Below are 20,746 nucleotides of genomic sequence, written 5' to 3'. Positions count from 1 at the left end.
CAATGTGGAGGAGTGCCCAGCCCTCTTTGAGTGTGTGTTTGTGTTATGTCTTTCCTAATCTCTCATGGGCAGACAAGTAAGCATAAATGGTACCGTAGATTTAAGCAATAAGGCTGGAGCGGGTGTGGTATATGGCCAATATACCACGGCTAAGGACTGTTCATATGCACGACAAGGCTGTGTCCAACGCAAAGTGAAATGTACCACAAACCCCTGAGGTACGTTATTGCTAGTAAAAATAAATGTTTTGTCGTACCCGTGGTATACGGTTTGATATACCAAGGCTGACAGCCAATCAGCCGTCAGGGCTCAAACCACCCAGTTTATAACTGTCTTTATACTATGGACACTGATAGCTAACTAGCAGAAATAGTTCCGGTGCTTGGATTTTTCGTCCATGGTTATTTGGGCAAATCATGATTTCAAACATAGCCGCGGGAAGTAGGGGTGGTGAGGGTGCTGCAGCACCCCATGAAAAATCTGAATTTAAAATATATATTTATAACAACAACAACAACAAAAAATTCACAATAGTAGTGCACTGGGCATTTTCTAGTATTAGCATACCAATATAGACCGATATACTGTAGATGTATGTAGCACAAGCAAAACAAATGTATGCATCTTTGCTTTGACAAAAAAAGGTAGTTATACTGTATAATTAAGTATCTTGCAGGATTAAATATTTGGAATTGTAAGAGTTGTTGTCCTGTCCCTTTCTCTGCAATTGTCATTCTAATGGGATCCAGAAAAAAACAAAACCCGGTCCTCAAACATTTACAGTACCAGCCAAAAGTTTGGACACAACTTATTTTACTATTTTCTACATTGTAGAATAATAGTGAAGACATCAAAATGATGAAATAACACGTATGGAATCATGTACTGTAGTAACCAAAAAGGTGTTAAACAAATCAAAATATGTTTTGTATTTTAGATTCTTCATAGTAGCCACCCTTTGCACACTCTTGGCATTCTCTCAAACAGCTTCACATGGAATGCATTTCCAACGGTCTTGAAGGAGTTCCCACATATGCTGAGCACTTGTTGGCTGCTTTTCCTTCACTCTGCGGTCCAACTCATCCCAAACCATCTCAATTGGGTTGAGGTCAGGTGATTGTGGAGGCCAGGTCATCTGATGCAGCACTTGTTAAGGGTGTATCACAGACAGTATCACCAGCAAAGCACCCACACACCATCTCACCTCCTGTGGGAACTACACATGCGGAGATCATCATGTTGCGGTCCTCATGAGAGACAGTTTCATCATAGCGCTTGATGATTTTTGCGACTGCACTTGAAGAAACTTTCAAAGTTCTTGAAATTATCCGGATTGACTGACCTTCATGTCTTAAAGTAATGATGGGCTATCATTTCTCTTTGCTTATTTGAGCTGTTCTTGCCATAATATGGACTTGGTCTTTTACCAAATAGGGATCTCTTCTGTATACCACCCCAACCTTGTCACATTAAGAATAAAATAAATTCCACAAATTAACTTTTAAGAAGGCACACCTGTTAATTGAAATGCATTCCATCCAGGTGACTACCTCATGAAGCTGGTTTGAGAGAATGCCTATAGTGTGCAAAGCTGTCATCAAGGCAAAGGATGGCTACTTTGAAGAATCTCAAATATATATAAGATCACCATGCTTAATGCCAAGCGTCGGCTGGAGTGGTGTAAAGCTCGCCACCATTGGACTCTTTAGCAGTGGAAACGTGTTCTCTGGAGTGATAAATCACGCTTCACCATCTGGCAGTCAAGACGGACAAATCTTGGTTTGGCAGATACCAGGAGAATGCTACCTACTCTGATGCATAATGCCAACTGTAAAGTTTGGTATGGAAGGAGTAATGGTCTGGGGCTGTTTTCCATGGTGTGCTAGGCACCTTAGTTCCAGTAAAGGGAAATCTTAACGCTAGAGCATGCAATGACATTCTAAACGATTCTATGCTTCCAACTTTGTGGCAACAGTTGGAGAAGGCCCTTTCCTGTTTCAGCATGACAATGCCCCCATGCACAAAGCGAGGTCCATACAGAAAGGGTTTGTTGAGCTCGGTTTGGAAGAACATGGCTCCAACCCCCGTATCACACACTCACAAACTGAAATCATGTGTTCATTCTACAATCAATTACTGAGTGGGAGACTCAAATATCGCATTATTTTGTATATAGGCTAACATGCAGTTGCTTCCTGTTTCAGTCATGTCTTTGGTCCTACAAAAACACCCTAATGATTAGTTCACAATAGAGCCTTCCACGATGCAGGCAGGATGAAGTTGGCGAAAAGCAACTGCAGAAACTTGCAGTCAAAACTTCATGACCTTTGGTCATATGATTTCTTTAAACATCATGCAGTCAGACATGTAGACACTTTATTAAAAGGCATTGGTCACCGATTTTTTTATATTTTTTAATTGAACCTTTATTTAACTAGGCAAGTCAGTAAATAACAAATTCTTATTTACAATGATGGCCTCACCTGGACGACGCTGAGACAATTGTGCGCCGCCCTATGGGACTCCAATCACGCCCGGATGTGATGCCTTGAGCATCTGTTGGGGGTGTTCCCCTGCGCAGACGTTGCATGCATCAACCAATGGTTGCGTGCCATGTCATCTACTGTGCTACCATTTAGACAAAAGTTAAATATTTCTAAACGCAATTGTTAAAATTCTTAAAAGTTAACTGTGTAAAAAATAAAACAGTTTGTGTCCCTTGGGAAGTCCCTTGGCAATTCTATAGTCTATATTGGAAAAAGTTGCTGACAGTTGGTCCCAGGACTCGTCTGGCAATAATACTGCGTTCAAAACCAAGTGGGATGGTGTAAATTACCAGTTGTGAAGTCGTAAATACCAGTTGGAGGCATTCAGGCATTCGTTGAGAAACAAAGATTGGCTAATGACCAACAAGCTGCATCAACGATAAACTAATTATACAGCTATCATGCTTGTAAACAAAGTATAGTGTTAAAAAAAACATGTTAATACATAGCTTTTTATAAATAGTGTTTTGTTGTTACATTTAACTTCTGAAATGCCGTTATCGAGGTAATTTCAATAGTAGGTTACGTCAGAGGTCAGCATGTCAGAGAAGTCGTAGCTCAGTGATGATTGACGAGTTTCACACTAGTAATTATGAGTTGGAAGGGCGGTCAAGTAGATTTTACCCAGTCGTATGTAGACCGTCATTGTAAATAAGAATTTGGTCTTAACTGACTTGCCCAGTTAAATACAGGTTAAATAAAAATAAAAAAGTTTTTAATTCGGTAAATACCACCTTCCCATTTGATTTAAATGATGCATTCATTTACGCGTACGTTTCCCCCAAGTACGGATTCCCATTGGACGCTATTACACTGAAGTACCGCCTTTTAAAGATTTGTTGGGCATTATCAAATAGTCATTGGGCATTATCTACAGCTCCCATTTGAAGGCTACAACTTGAGTACATTTCAGTAGTCAACAGACTGAGCTAGAAGTTGGATACCTTGACGTTAATTGCTCGGTGGACATTTGTAACGCCTGGAGGAAAGTGTATTCTGGATAAAGCAAGGCGTCTTTATTGGGACAGCTGTCATTTTAAAGTTAGTTTCAATTCACACACATATGTAAGTGACTGACAGCTTCTTTCTCATTTCAGCGTGAATGTAGACTACTATCTAAAATTCCGTTGTATTCTGGTGATCTTTTAACACTAAACAAATTGCCTGTATATTCTATTCCATTTTAGCTCGTATTATTTCTGTTCAACGTGTACCACTAAAATATTTATACATTTCTTTAAGAGATGCTATCAGGTTCTGAATACGGTATAATCGTGTTTGGTTACACCGTCCAAGTTGAAAAACATCATGCTCCATATTTTACAACCCTGCACTGTTGGAAAGTCAAGTGTGTTTTTTAAATGGTACATATCAGATTATTTGAGACAATTTAACGATTCAAAAAGCCTTTTAGTCATCAATTTGCTTTGAAAAACGTATTCAACAGGCTGTAGAAACTAATGTAGGCAATTATCAAGTTGTTCACTCTGTAACCAAGGCTGTCTTGTCTTGAGGGATGACTTTGGCTCTGTCTGATTTTAAATACTAGTATATGATTGTTAGGGAAATGGTGGCTGGATTGGCCTAACTCCCATCAACAGATCGGAGGTGAGTGGAGCAGGTGCCTCTGGTCCTGTGACCTGTCATATAATTCAGATGGATTTAACGAACTACACCCAAACTCAGTCAGAAAGAAGTTAGTGACTTTGTCCCTTTTTAGGTCATTATGAGCCGTTTGTGTTCATTCATGTGAATGCACATTTTGCAAGGGTGTTCAACTTGGGTGAGGGTTCAGTTCAGCAATGTACAGGTAACTGCCAAAATAAACACCAACTTAGTGTCTTAATAGGGCTTGGGCCACCACGAGCCAGAACCGCTTCAATGCACCTTGGCATAGATTCTACAAGTGTCTGGAACTCTATTGGCGGGATGTGATACCTTTTTCTTCCAAGCTAAACTCCATAATTTGATGTTTTGTTGATGTGGTGGAAAACGCTGTCTCGGGTGCCACTCCTGAATCTCCCATATGTTTTCAATTGGGTTGAGATCTGGTAACTGAGATGGCCTTGGCATATGGTTTACATAATTTATCATGCTCATCAAACCATTCAGTGACCACTCGTGCCCTGTGGATGGAGGCATTGGCATCCTATGGGGGCATTGCCATGGTAGCTAAAATTATGGCCTGCCCCAAATTTTTGTACATGATCAAATTTTATTTGTCACATACACATGGTTAGCAATGTTAATGCGAGTGTAGCGGAAGGCTTGTGCTTCTAGTTCCGACAATGCAGTAATAACCAACAAGTAATCTAACCTAACAATTCCACAACTACTACCTTATACACACACAAGTGTAAAGGGATCAAGAATATGTACATAAAGATATATGAATGAGTGATGGTACAGAACGGCACAGGCAAGATGCAGTAGATGGTATAGAGTACAGTATATACATATGAGAAGAGTAATGTAGGGTATGTAAACATTATATTAAGTGGCATTGTTTAAAGTGGCTAGTGATACATAAATGTTTCCCATATTAAAGTGGCTGGAGTTGAGTCAGTATGTTGGCAGCAGCCACTCAATGTTAGTAATGGCTGTTTAACAGTCTGATGGCCTTGAGATAGAAGCTGTTTTTCAGTCTCTCGGTCCCTGCTTTGATGCACCTGTACTGACCTCGCCTTCTGGATGATAGCTGGGTGAACAGGCAGTGGCTCGGGTGGTTGTTGTCCTTGATGATCTTTATGGCCTTCCTGTGACATCGGGTGGTGTAGGTGAACTGGAGGGCAGGTAGTTTGCCCCCGGTGATGCGTTGTGCAGACCTCACTACCCTCTAGAGAGCCTTACGGTTGTGGGCTGAGCAGTTGCCGTACCAGGCGGTGATACAGCCCGACAGGATGGGATGCTCTCGATTGCGCATCTGTAAAAGTTTGAGTGCTTTTGGTGACAAGCTGAATTTCTTCAGCCTCCTGAGGTTGAAGAGGCGCTGTTGCGCCTTCTTCACCACGCTGTCTGTGTGGGTGGACCAATTCAGTTTGTCCGTGATGTGTACTCCGAGGAACTTAACTTACTACCCTCTCCACTACTGTCCCGTCGATGTGGATAGGGGGGTGCTCCATCTGCTCTTTCCTGAAGTCCACGATCATCTCCTTTGTTTTGTTGATGTTGAGTATGAGGTTATTTTCCTGACACCACACTCCGAGGGCCCTCACCTCCTCCCTGTAGGCCGTCTCGTCGTTGTTGGTAATCAAGCCTACCACTGTAGTGTCGTCTGCAAACTTGATGATTTGAGTTGGAGGCGTGCATGGCCACGCAGTCGTGGGTGAACAGGGAGTACAGGAGAGGGCTCAGAACGCACCCTTGTGGGGCCCCAGTGTTGATCAGTGGGGTGGAGATGTTGTTACCTACCCTCACCACCTGGGGGCGGCCCGTCAGGAAGTCCAGTACCCAGTTGCACAGGGCGGGGTCGAGACCCAGGGTCTCAAGCTTAATGACGAGTTTGGAGGGTACTATGGTGTTAAATGCTGAGCTGTAGTCGATGAACAGCATTTTCACATAGGTATTCCTCTTGTCCAGATGGGTTAGGGCATTGTGGTTGTGATTGCGTCGTCTGTGGACTTATTGGGGCGATAAGCAAATTGGAGTGGGTCTAGGGTGTCTGGTAGGGTGGAGATGATATGGTCCTTGACTAGTCTCAAAGCCCTTCATGATGACTGAATTGAGTGCTACGGGGCGGTAGTCGTTTAGCTCAGTTACCTTAGCTTTCTTGGGAACAGGAACAATGGTGGCCCTCTTGAAGCATGTGGGAAAGATTGATTAAATATGTCTGTAAACACACCAGCTGTTCTGCGCATGCTCTGAGGACGCGGATGGGAATGCCGTCTAGGCCTGCAGCCTTGCGAGGGTTAACACGTTCAAATGTTTTACTCACGTCGGCTGCAGTGAAGTAGAGTCCGTAGGTTTTGGTAGCAGGCCGTGTCAATGGCACTGTATTGTCCTCAAAGCGAGCAATGAAGTTGTTTAGTCTGTCTGGGAGCAAGACATCCTGGTCCTCGACGGGGCTGGTTTTCTTTTTGTAATCTATGATTTGACTGTAGACTCTGCCACATACCTCTTGTGTCTGAGCCGTTGAATTGCGACTCTACTTTGTCTCTATACTGACACTTAGCTTGTTTGAGACAATAGCTACACTGTTTGTATTTGGTCATGTTTCCAGTCACCTTGCCCTGGTTAAAAGCAATGGTTCGCTCTTTCAGTTTTCTGCGAATGCTGCCATCAATCCACGGTTTCTGGTTTGGGAATGTTTTAATAGTTGCTGTGGGTACGACATCGCCAATGCACTTGCTAATTTACTCGCTCACCATAAGCCTGATCGGATGTTAAGCGCTTCATCAACTCAGGAACCACACCTGTGTGGAAGCACTTGCTTTCAATATACTTTGTATCGCTCATCTACGCAAGTGTTCCCATTATTTTGTAAAATATCTGTATATTGGTCTTGTCAGAACTGAAAAACCCCTTTCAAAACATGCGTTCTGTAAACGACCACTAGAAAAACAATTGGCACAAGGAGCTTAAAGGTGCCATATGCAGAAATGGCTGTCAATTCCTGGATGCTAAAATTTGGCTAGTTTGCCTAATTTCAGTTTGACAAAACAAGCAGTGAGAACGTTTCTTTAACCAAAAATATTGTATTTTCAGCTGTTTGAAGCTGGTGAACAAAAGTAAGATGCTAAAACAATGCTTAAGAACAGAAAGCATAGAAATTAAACAGATCTACCAGTTAGACTTGCTTTCAATGTGAATGACAAATCTGTAAATCACATTTCTATGTGAATTTAGTGGGTTGCCCAAAAACTTGCATATTGCAGCTTTAAGTATGAGTGAAAGGTCGTTAGACAAATCCCTACCAAATGGTTATTTTCCTTGGACTATTACCAACTTAAAGGTGTGTTGACACATCTTTGCACTACTTATTCATTTTATAGAGGCTAGAATTGAAAGTGTGAAACAACATTATATGAATGTATTTGTCACATTTGGGTTAAGATTTCCTGGGAACATGGCTGTTTTTTAAAAACCCTGGCTCTGGCTGCACCTATATGCCCCATGTTTACCAAGTCCCTGGCTGTCGTTCCTGTCAACGTGACTTTAATCCTAAACCCTCTCAATGGCCAAAGCATTTTTCTATAAGGACCTCAATCCCATTGTTATGGTCGTGATGTTAATTTTGTAGCTTTTGATGTGAGCTTTTCATCATCTCGCCCTTGTTGCCCATGTAAAAAACAGTTACCCAAGCTCTGTCACTACTAGAGTAAGTCAGACTTATAAGGTCTGGGCCTGCCCAGAGGCAGGACAAAAATACATCAGGAGCTCGTGGTGTCACTCACGAACCGGATGGGTTTCCGTCAGATGATTTGAGGCCAATCTATTCTCTGTGAAGTTTGACTGAGACCGAAGCATGTGAGCGGGGAGACAGACTTTTCCTTTTATACTATTATCACTGTGATTGCTTGTGTTTTTTTGGGTGACTTTTGTAGGATTGTATTTTACAAAGCAGTGCATTATGCTCTTATTAGTAAACCAAAGTCAATTAGATAGTAGATAAGACCACTTGTTGTAAATCCATACAGGGATATTTTCCTCCAAGCTCCAGATATGATTGGCTTCCACCCTGAGTCTATTCCCTTATCTACCTGCTTATTGACACCTGAGCTTGCAGTCTCGGTCAGTTTACACGTCCGCTACTTTGGTCTATCATTGGTATGTGTGAATACACTGCAGAGCTCTTTGATGCAGTTTTAATAATGCAATATATCTACTGTTGAGGTAATTGCTGTTTGTTGAAATATGTATATATTGTGGTATGTTGAAGGTACAGTGATGGTGAAGTTTTGGCATGTGGTCAAGTAGAAAAGGAATTGTAAGGAAGAACTGGGCAAATGCCAAAGTTGGTAACCGAATAACACTGAGGTATATTCTACTGTCATTCTGTTACCGAACTTTGCATCTGCACAGTTTTTCCAGTAAATGTTTTTATTTTATTTAATGTGTAAATTGTTGAAAGTGGTCTGTGCATAGTTGTATGGTTTATTACATTTTGATATTTTTTTAAAATGGGAAAATCTGAGTCTCAGCCTAATTTCGTTACTGTGGAATTGCCATTATCTGAAAGCAAGAATTCCTTCCTGGATGTCTTTGCACTGTGCAGTAATTACCAGTATAATTGGTCCTTCTCTACCAGCCCTCGCACTATTTCTCCCCTCACATATATTTCATTTTCCACCCTAGCGGTTGGTAGCGGTCTTAAGCACCTGTTAACGCTTTGCCTTATTACATGAATGTGTGTCTATTACAGTGAAAGTCAATTTTATACTTCGTATGGAAGGTGTGACGCAATTGCGAAGCCCTCGAGGGCAAATTGAGCTCCTCACTGCTCAAACTTTGTAAAAATGCGGAGAGCTGAGTGTAACTCTGCATTGACATGTTTGGTTGACGGTAGGTAGGGGCGGAAGGTCCTATATAAACTCACTTCCTTCACAACAGCTCAGTGAAGTATAAATGCCTTGACTTCTGCAGAGGCCATATCGCAGTAAATGCTGTATGGCCACTGCAGATGTGGTATTGACCATGTCGTCTTTAAGCCAAGGGAATAGCAAGTATGTGAGGCTGGATCGCTAGTTTATAGCTTATCCTGCCAAGGATGGGTGTGGGTGTTTAATCTGGTTTGATGTGCATAGATTTGGTCTCTCGATGGTACCCCAGAGATGTCATTACGGCCTGTGTGGTAATGGCATGACCTACATACCCCCGGTCATTAAGGCTAACATATGAAACCGTCCATTGGGCAGACAGACTGGAGTTCATGTCAAGTAGGACGTTTTATGATGTGGAATCTGTAGTAAATGCTAATAAACTACGAGTAGGACTCTATTGAATCTAAGTTTGAATGTTATTTGACTTCATAGATATGACTGAAATGCTCTTTTTCAAGTTAGCTTATGTCCTTTTCCTGACTGGAGGAAAGGAACACCTGACTAATATAATTATATTTCATGAAGGGCATTCTCTGTTTGTTCTTTCTCCATTACAAATTATCCTGTCTATCCTGCAGCAGGTCCATATTTCATATCTCTGACATTCCTCCAGGGGATGTTTCCTGCCTGGGCGGAAACTGAGTGTGCTGGAGTTAATTAGCATCATATTAAAACCTGCATGTCACCAGCCAACCACTTTGAATTCCCTTTCACCACACCACCACTCTGACACGCCTAAATGCTTTGTGTGAGACTTGGGATTTTCCCCACGGAAGTAGAATGTCCTATGAGCTCTACATTGTATTATGAAATTCACATTGCCTGTACTGTAAAGAGAGAGGTTTATACAGGTTGTAGTGGTCTAGGGAGAAGTCTCTTTGCTTGGTGCTCAGAGCCAGTGAGCCATGTCTTTTGAAGTGTTTTTCCCGAGGTGTTCCTGGCTCAGTCGCTGGCCAGGCACTTGTCGGCTCTTCTTTGGTAGATAAAAATGCAACAATTTCATAGACTTTACTGAGTTACAGTTCATATAAGGAAATCAGTCAATTGAAATAAATTCATTAGGCCCTAATCTACAGATTTAACATGACGGAATACAGATATGCATCTTGGTCAGAGATACCTTTTCAAAAAAACAAGTATCAGAAAACCAGCCCATATCTGGTGTGAACACTTTTTCTCATGCAGCTCGACACATCTCCTTCGCATAGTGTTGATCAGGCTGTTGATTGTGGAATGTTGTCCCACTCCTCTTCAATAGCTGTGCAAAGTTGCTGGATATTGGCAGGAACTGGAACTCTGTCGATCCAGAGCATCCCAAACATGCTCAATAGGTCTGAGTATGCAGGCCATGGAATAACTGGGACATTTTCAGCTTCCTGGAATTGTGTACAGATCCTTGTGACATGGGCCGTGCATTATGCGGAAACATGAGGTTGATGGCAGCGGATAAATGGCACGACAATGGGCCTCAGGATCTCCTCATGGTATCTCTGTGCATTCAAATTAAAATGCAATGGTGTTCATTGTCCATAGCTTAAGCATGCCCATACCATAACCCCACTGCCGCCATGGGGCACTCTGTTCACAACATTGACATCAGCAAACCGGTCGCCCACACGACGCCATACGTGGTCTGCGGTTGTGTGGCCGGTTGGATGTACTGCCAAATTCTCTAAATCGACGTTGAAAGTAGAGAAATTCTGGCAACTGCTCTGGTGGACATTCCTGCAGTCAGCATATCAATTAAACACTCCCTCAACTTGAGACATTGACACATTGACACAACCACACATTTTAAAAGTGGCCTTTTTTCCACTGCACAAGGTGTACCTGTGTAATGATCATGCTGTTTAATCAGATTCTTGATATGCCACACCTGACAGGTGGATGGATTATCTCTTGCAAAGGAGAAATGCTCACTAACGGGATGTAAATACATTTTGTGCGTATAGAACATTTCAGATTTTTTTATTTATTTTTTATTTCAGCTCATGAAACATGGGACCAACAGTTTACATGCGTTTAAATTTTTTTTTTTTATATATTTTTGTTCAATGTGTGTGTGCCATTTTAGTCATGCGCGCATACATTTTAAGTAAGGGTTGTCCTGGGAATCAAACCCATTATCCTGCCTTGTGAGCACCATGCTCTAGCAACTGAGCTACAGAGGAGAGAGGACCACCTTATTTTGATTCCTGTCTCACTGAGATGGCATGACTTTCCTTCTCTCCTACTGTTCTCTTGACATTACACTATGTGCTTCAGCACTCCCAGTCTACTACCACAGTACTCAGTCAGCTGGTCCGAACTAATAAAAAGCTTACTTCTATATTAAACTCATTTTTCACTACAACTGTATACAAATGCTCAAACTGATTTTTTTATCTGAAATATTTAGCATTGTCAATGGCCTTGTATCTAACTTCCAATTTTAAACTCAAGTTCAAAAAAAGTATTTGTTTGAGGTAGTGACATACAGTATATGAAATGTGCTTTTGTGGGTTAACCTACATTGTCAGAATAACAAACCTTTATCAGTGATCAAACACACTTCCTTAAAAGGTCTCTTAAGCAAGAGCATATGTTGAAATTCACAGCCTTACTTTTTATCATATGCTGACAGGATACATGAACAGAACACTTTCCTTGTTCCAAATTGCCCTGGCTACTCCAACTCTCAGCTGAGGTAAAGGATGATAACAGATTTGAAAGCAGGATGATTTTTAACGTTAAGTTATAGCCTGGCTGTTGCAAAAACCAACCCCTATCTAGCTGCTGTAACCAATAACCATGTCTTGTCTGTGCTTTGACAGACATTATAGTCCTTGGTTAGCTCTACCTGTATACCAGTGGAGGCTAGGAAGGAAGGAAAACGGGAGGAAAACTCATACTAATGGCTGGAAGGGAGTCAATGGAATGGTATCAACCACATGTTTGACTCGAATGACTCTTCCAGTCATTTATTATGAGCTGTCCTCCCCTCAGCAGCCTCCACTGCTGTATTCTCTTTCCTTACCTCAGGCTATGTCCAGGTAACCTACAGTGCCTTCAGAAAGTATTCATACCCCTTGACTTATAATAGATTTCATGTTATAGCATGAATAAAAACAGTTGTCACCCTTCTACACAATACCACATAATGACAAAGAACATGTTTTTAGACAATTTTGCAATTAAATTAAATACAGATCTCATTTACATAAGTATTCACACCCCTGACTCAAAACATGTTAGCTGTAATTGCTGCCAATGGTATTTCTGGGTAAGTCTGTTCAGAGCTTTCCACCCCTGGATTGTGCAATGTTTGTCCATTTTAAAACATATTTTGAAATTCTTCAAGTTAGTTCTTGATCATAGATAGACAGCCGTTTTCAAGTCTTGCCATATATTTTCAAGCAGATTTCATTCAAAAGTGACTAGGCCACTCAGGAACATTCAATGTTGTGTATATTTGGTCTTGTATTTTAGGTTATTGTCCTGCTGAGAGGTGAATTTGTCTCCCAGTGTCTGGAAAGTAGACTGAACCATGTTTTCCTCTATCTAGATCTTGCCTGTGCTTTGCTCTTCTGTTTTTATTTGTTTCCTTAACTCCCTCGTCCTTGCCGATGACAGGCAAATTCATAACATATTGGATTTGGCCCAAACATAACACCTTTTGTATTCAGGACATAAAGCTAATTTCTTTGCCAGATTGTTTTGCAGATTTACAGTGCCTTGCGAAAGTATTCGGCCCCCTTGAACTTTGCGACCTTTTGCCACATTTCAGGCTTCAAACATAAAGATATAAAACTGTATTTTTTTGTGAAGAATCAACAACAAGTGGGACACAATCATGAAGTGGAACGACATTTATTGGATATTTCAACGTTTTTTAACAAATCAAAAACTGAAAAATTGGGCGTGCAAAATTATTCAGCCCCTTTACTTTCAGTGCAGCAAACTCTCTCCAGAAGTTCAGTGAGGATCTCTGAATGATCCAATGTTGACCTAAATGACTAATGATGATAAATACAATCCACCTGTGTGTAATCAAGTCTCCGTATAAATGCACCTGCACTGTGATAGTCTCAGAGGTCCGTTAAAAGCGCAGAAAGCATCATGAAGAACAAGGAACACACCAGGCAGGTCCGAGATACTGTTGTGAAGAAGTTTAAAGCTGGATTTGGATACAAAAAGATTTCCCAAGCTTTAAACATCCCAAGGAGCACTGTGCAAGCGATAATATTGAAATGGAAGGAGTATCAGACCACTGCAAATCTACCAAGACCTGGCCGTCCCTCTAAACTTTCAGCTCATACAAGGAGAAGATTGATCAGAGATGCAGCCAAGAGGCCCATGATCACTCTGGATGAACTGCAGAGATCTACAGCTGAGGTGGGAGACTCTGTCCTTAGGACAACAATCAGTTGTATATTGCACAAATCTGGCCTTTATGGAAGAGTGGCAAGAAAGCCATTTCTTAAAGATATCCATAAAAAGTGTCGTTTAAAGTTTGCCACAAGCCACCTGGGAGACACACCAAACATGTGGAAGAAGGTGCTCTGGTCAGATGAAACCAAAATTGAACTTTTTGGCAACAATGCAAAACGTTATGTTTGGTGTAAAAGCAACACAGCTGAACACACCATCCCCAAACATGGTGGTGGCAGCATCATGGTTTGGGCCTGCTTTTCTTCAGCAGGGACAGGGAAGATGGTTAAAATTGATGGGAAGATGGATGGAGCCAAATACAGGACCATTCTGGAAGAAAACCTGATGGAGTCTGCAAAAGACCTGAGACTGGGACGGAGATTTGTCTTCCAACAAGACAATGATCCCAAACATAAAGCAAAATCTACAATGGAATGGTTCGAAAATAAACATATCCAGGTGTTAGAATGGCCAAGTCAAAGTCCAGACCTGAATCCAATCGAGAATCTGTGGAAAGAACTGAAAACTGCTGTTCACAAATGCTCTCCATCCAACCTCACTGAGCTCGAGCTGTTTTGCAAGGAGGAATGGGAAAAAATGTCAGTCTCTCGATGTGCAAAACTGATAGAGACATACCCCAAGCGACTTACAGCTGTAATCGCAGCAAAAGGTGGCGCTACAAAGTATTAATTTAAGGGGGCTGAATAATTTTGCACGCCCAATTTTTCAGTTTTTGATTTGTTAAAAAAGTTTGAAATATCCAATAAATGTCGTTCCACTTCATGATTGTGTCCCACTTGTTGTTGATTCTTCACAAAAAAATACAGTTTTATATCTTTATGTTTGAAGCCTGAAATGTGGCAAAAGGTCGCAAAGTTCAAGGGGGCCGAATACTTTCGCAAGGCACTGTACTTTAGTATCTTATTGCAAAATGGATGTATGTTTTGTAATATTTGTATTCTGTACAGGCTTCCTTTTTCATTCTGTAATTTAGGTTAGTATTGTGGAGTAACTACAATGTTGGCCTGTCCGTCAGTTTTCTCCTATCACAGCCATTAAAACTGCCACAGGATTGGTGGGTCCCCCTTGGGATGCTTGAGCTAACGTAGGCTAATGCGATTAGCATGAGGTTGTAAGTAACAAGAACATTTCCCGGGACGTAGACATATCTGATATTGGCAGAAAGCTTAAATTCTTGTTAATCTAACTGCACAGTCCAATTTACAGTGAAATAAAACCATGCTATTGTTTGAGGAGAGTGCACAGTTATGAACTTAAAGTTATTAGTAAACCAATTAGGCACATTTGGGCAGTCTTTATACAACATTTTGAACAGAAATGGTTCATTGGATCAGTTTAAAACTGCACATACACTGCTGACATCTAGTGGCCAAAATTGCACCTGGCCTAAAACAATACATTATGGCTCTTTTGTGTTTTCAAAGATGGTACAAAAAAAGTTTTTTTCTTTTGTATTATCTTTTATCAGATCTAATGTGTTATATTATCCTACATTAATTTCCATAAACTTAAGATGGCGCCGGAGAAGGCAGACGTTTTACGTGCCCCCACTCGATTGTGTTCTTTTGTAGTTTCTTCCGCGTAGGTCATCGATTTTTATTGTCCAAAGATTGCACATTTGCTAGCAGAATGGAAGGAAGTGGGGGTTTATGCGTTCGCCTATGAATTCTCAGAAGCCAGCCCACCCTCTGTCCCCTTTTAATCCACCTCTTCACGCAAATCATGGGGTTCTGGGCCTGTTCCTGAGAAAGCAGTATATATTTTTCGTCAGACTGGATTCTGCCAGTCTGTGGTGAGTAATCACAGTCCTTATGTCCAGAAGTTATTTTCGGTCATAAGAGACGGTAGCGGCAACATTATGTACAAAAATAAGTAAATTAACCAACCAACTGGACATTCAAAACTGTAAAAACGTATGCTTCACAGAGTCGTGGCTGAACGACGACACGATCAACACTGTATCAGCAGGATAGAACAGCGACGTCTGGTAAGACGAGGGGCGGCGGACTATGTATTTTTGTAAATTACAGCTGGTGCACGATATCTAAGGAAGTCTCGCGCAATTGTATCTCATGAGAAACTGTAGACCACACTACCTACCTAGAGAATTATATCTGTATTTTTTGTAGTTGTTTACATACCACCACAGTCAGAGGCTGGCACTACGACAGCATTTAATGAGCTGTATTCCGTCATACGCAAACAGGAAAACGCTCATCCAGAGGCGGCGCTCCTAGTAGCCAGGGACTCTGGACCACCTTTACTCCACACACAGAGACTCATACAAAACTCGCACTCCATTTGGCAAATCTGGCCATAATTCTATCCTCCTGATTCCTGCTTACAAGCTAAAATTAAAGCAAGAAGCACCAGTGACTTGATCAATAAAAAAAGTGGTCGGATGAAGCAGATGCTAAGCTACAGGACTGTTTTGTTAGCCCAGAAGGAATATCTTCCGGGATTCCTCCGATGCAATGCCCTCCGAACCATCAAACAGTAGAAGCGTCAGTACAGGACTAAGATCAAATAATGTGTGGCAGGACTTGCAAACCATTAGACTACATAGGGATCACAGCTGAGAGCTGCCCAGTGACACGAGCCTTCCCAGACGAGCTAAACTACTTCTTTGCTCGCTTCGAGGCAAATAACACTGAAACATGCATGAGAGCACCAGCAGTTCCGGACGACTGTGTGATCATGCTCTCCGTAGCCGACTTAAGACCTTTTAAACAGGTCAACATACACAAGGCTGCGAGACGGACGGACGGATTACCAGGACGTGTGCTCCGGGCATGTGCTGACCAACTGGCAGTTGTCTTCACTGACATTTTTAACATGTCCCTGACTGAGTCTGTAATACCAACATGTTTCAAGCAGACCACCATAGTCCCTGTGCCCAAGAACACTAAGGCAACCTGCCTAAATGAACACAGACCCGTAGCACTCCCATCCGTAGTGCTACATGAAGTGAAGTGCTTTGAAAGGTTGGTAATGGCTCACATCAACACCATTATCACAAACACTAGACCCACTCCAATTTGCATACCGCCCAAACAGATCCATAGATGATGCAATCTCTATTGCACTCCACACTGCCCTTTCCCACCTGGACAAAAGGAACACCTTTGTGAGAATGCTATTCATTGACTTCAGCTCAGCGTTCAACACCATAGTACCCTCAAATCTCATCACTAAGCTGTGTACCCTGGGACTAAACACCTCCCTCTGCAACTGGATCCTGGACTTCCTGACGGGCTGCCACCGGGTGGTAAGGGTAGGTAACAACACATCCGCCACGCTGATCCTCAACCAGGGGACCTCAGGTGCGTGCTAAGTCCCCTCCTGTACTCCATGTTCACTCATGACTGCACAACACCATCATCAAGTTTGCCAATGACACAACAGTGGTAGGCCTGATCAACGATGAGACAGCCTATAGGGAGCAGGTCAGAGACCTGGCCGTGTGGTGCCAGGACAACAACCTCGCCCTCGACGTGATCAAGACAAAGGAGATGATTGTGGGCTACAGGAAAAAGAGGGCCGAGCATGCCCCCATTCTTATCGACAAGGCTGCAGTAGAGTAGGTTGTGCTTCAAGTTATTGGTGTCCACATCACCAACAAACTAACATGGTCCAAACACCAAGACAGTCGTGAAGCAGGCACGACAAAACCTATTCCCCCTCAGGAGACTGAAAAGATTTGGCATGGATCCTTAGATCCTCAAAAGATTCTACAGCTGCACTATCGAGAGCACTGGTTGCATCACTGCCTGGTATGGCAACTGCTCGGCCTCTAACCGCAAGGCACTACAGAGGGTAGTGCGTACGGCCCAGTGCATCACAGGGGCCAAGCTTCCTGCCATCCAGGACCTCTTATACCATGCGGTGTCAGGAAGGCCCTAAAAATTGTCACACTCCAGCCACCCTAGTCATAGATTGTTCTCTCTGCTACCACATGGCAAGCGGTACCGGAGCGCCAAGTCTAGGTCCAAGAGGCTTCTAAACAGCTTCTACCGTTAACCCCCCCCCCCCCCCCCCCCAAGCCATAAGACTCAGGAACACCTAATCAAATGGCTACCTAGACTATTTGCATTGCCCCCTCCCTCTTTTTACACTGCTGTTACTCTGTTATCTATGCATAGTCACTTTAATAACTCTACCTACATGTACATATTACCTCAGCTAACCCCCGCACATTGACGCTGTACCACCCTCCCCCTGTATATAGTCTCGCTATTGTCATTTTACTGCTGCTCTTTAATTACTTGTTACTGTTATTTCTGATCTGCATTTTTTTTTAACTACATTGTTGGTTAGGTACTCTTGAGGTCTACCTGTTGTATTCTGCGCATGTAACTAATACCATTTGTAAAAACATTTTTATATCAAGAATATGCATATCCTTGCTTCAGGTCCAGAGCTACAGGCAGTTAGATTTGGGTATATCATTTTAGGTGAACATTTGAAAATGGTCTGATCCTTGAGGTTAACTCTAACTTTTTTTTTAAGTCACCATGGGCCTCATGGTGAGATCCCTGCGTGGTTTCCTTCCTCTCCCCCAACTGGGTTAAGAAGGACGCCTGTATCTTTGTGGTGACTGGGTGTATTGATACACCATCCAAAGTGTAATTAATAGGACGCCTGTATCTTTTTAGTGACTGGTTGTATTGCTCAAAGGGATATTCAGTGTCTGTTTTTTTATACCCATATATTAATATGTGACCTTTGCGAGGCATTGGAAAAGCTACCTGGTCTTTGTGGTTGAATCTGTTTGAAATTCACTGCTCGATTTAGGGTCCTTACAATTATCTGTATGTGTGGGAAACAGAGATGAGGTAGTTATTAAAAAAACATGTTAAGCACTTTCGCGCACGCGCACACAGTGAGTCCATGAAACTTATTTTGTGTCACTGGCCTACACAGAATATCACCATCTCAATTTAAGCAATTTTAAATATAGGCTGTAACCCAGCAAAATATGGAAAAAGTCAAGAGGTGTGATTACTTTCTGAAAGTACTATACATGGACACCGCCACTAACATGGATGTTGTGTACCTAGCTCTTGGCTTTTGATTCTAGGTGATGAGAAATTAGCTTTTTCCCCCCAACAAACTCATGTGTCTTGTTCTAGTTTTTTCTACTCTACTTAAAACTGTTTTTACAAATAGAGGCAGATTGTGAGTGCGATATAATGCCAGACTCTCCCTGTGCAATTTCCCACAGTGCTTCAACCGGTTAAATATAGATTAGGCCATGAACTATCCCATACCACACTGACTCCCTGGAATTGTTCGTGTTACTGTGTGTATTCAACCCCCCCAGAGGAGGCGAAGTTGAAATGTGAGAATTCCCATTCAAGCCTTGTAGTTCGATTTTATTTATCTTTTGACTGAGCTAAAACGTCCCATGAGTGGTTCACTCCGGACAGAGAGAAGAGCAGTGTAGCTTGGAGAAGAGCGCATCTGAATTTCAGTTCCAGAGCCTTTGCTAGATGAGATGTTGCGATCTGCCAAACGTGATTTGGTATGAGAGATGTGACACCACCTCTGGTCCACTAAAAGCTTTGGGGAGAAGAGGCCAGACTTCTCACTTGTTCGGGTTGCGCGCTCCTGCAGTCTGCACAGCCGTTCAACTGATCCAAATATCAAAGGGCATCATGTTTCAGATCTCATGGAAACTGCAGTCTCCCCTACTTTAGAACTTTGATGGTTCCTTTAACACATCCAGGTTTACATTTCAATTGACATGACAGGCAGAGTCATTGAGCGAACGTATTATACATTGAATGACATAATTGATTTCCTTGGATACATCATGAGCACATGCTCCTACAATATGCTGCTTGAAATTGGTGGTATGCTTACTTGAAGAGGATGAATTACTGAATGATGACTAGTTGAATGTCGTAGCTTGTCCTGTTATTTGGGCAGGTAATGGGAGAGACTGCAGACGGAGGCAGTGAAATGTGTGTACACTACCATTCAAAAGTTTGGGGTCACTTAGAAATGTCCTTGTTTTGAAAAACAAATTTTTTCTTGTCCTTAAAAATAACATCAAATTGATCATAAATACAGTATAGACATTGTTAATGTTGTAAATGACTTGTAGCTGGAAAGGGCAGATTTAAAAAAAAAATATTTTTTTAATGAAATATTAGCAACCATTATCAGCAACCATCAAATCTGTGTTTCAATGGCACGTTGTGTTAGCTAATCCAAGTTTATCATTTTAAAAGTCTAAATGTTCATTAGAAATCCCTTTTGCAATCATGTTAGCACAGCTGAAAACTGTTTTCTTCATTAAAGAAGCAATAAAACTGGCCTTTAGACTAGTTGAGTATCCCGAGCATCAATGGGTTCGATTACAGGCTCAAAATGGCCAGAAACAAAGTACTTTCTTCTGGAATTCGTCAGTCTGTTCTTGTTCTGAGAAATTAAGGCTATTCCATGCGAGAAACTGAAGATCTTGTACAACGCTGTGAACTACTCCCTTCACAGAACAGAGCAAACTGGCCCTAACCAGAATAGAAAGAGTGGGAGGCCCCGGTGCACAACTGAGCAAAAGTACATTAGTGTCTAGTTTGAGAAACGGATACCTCAAGTCCTCAACTGGCAGCTTCATTAAATTATACCTGCAAAACACCGTCTCAACGTCAACAGTGACGAGGCGATTCCGGGATGCTGGCCTCTAGGCAGAGTTGCAAAGAAAAGCCATATCACAGACTGGCCAATAAGAAAAGATTAAGATGGGCCAAAGAACAGACACTGGAAAGAGGAACTCTGGCTAGAAGGCCAGCATCCCTGTTGATGTTGGGACTGGTATTTTGTGGGTACTATTTAATGAAGCTGCCAGTTGAGGACTTGTGAGGTGCCTGTTTAATGGGCCTTGTTTCAGAGCTGTCATGACATCTCCAGCTATGCAAATTAAGGATATTTATGATGTTCAATGCAACAGCATCCTCCATGCTTTAAACAGGATGTTTCAACTTCTGTTTCGCTATGACTGGTCAGTGGAAATGTGGGTTCACACTGAGAATCTTATATGAAGGAGTGCATGTTGTATTGTGTATTGAGAACATGCTAGAGATATTACATACATTTTAATGTGACATCTTGTTTATATTGTTTTTAAATGTCCAGTAACATAATCAAGATACAGGGTGCAAATTATTATTATTATTGTGGACTTTTTTAAGAAAAGTAATTTGTCATGTTTTATTAAGCGTGCTA

General features: G+C 41.9%; 1 protein-coding gene across 3 annotated transcripts in view; it reads left to right on the top strand.

The window, feature by feature from the left end:
- Positions 1-3,401: 3,401 nt before the first annotated feature.
- The window catches only part of LOC139374564 (microtubule associated monooxygenase, calponin and LIM domain containing 2b), a 95,917-nt gene continuing 78,572 nt past the window's right edge, over positions 3,402-20,746 (top strand). For all 3 annotated transcript variants that reach the window (XM_071115578.1, XM_071115569.1, XM_071115562.1), the window contains exon 1: positions 3,402-3,611. The gene's annotated coding sequence lies outside the window, so the exon portion shown is untranslated. The remainder of the gene's footprint in view (positions 3,612-20,746) is intronic.

This window comes from Oncorhynchus clarkii, chromosome 2, assembly GCF_045791955.1.
Source record: "Oncorhynchus clarkii lewisi isolate Uvic-CL-2024 chromosome 2, UVic_Ocla_1.0, whole genome shotgun sequence".
NCBI lineage: Eukaryota > Metazoa > Chordata > Actinopteri > Salmoniformes > Salmonidae > Oncorhynchus > Oncorhynchus clarkii.
This window is presented reverse-complemented; position numbering and strand designations above follow the sequence as displayed.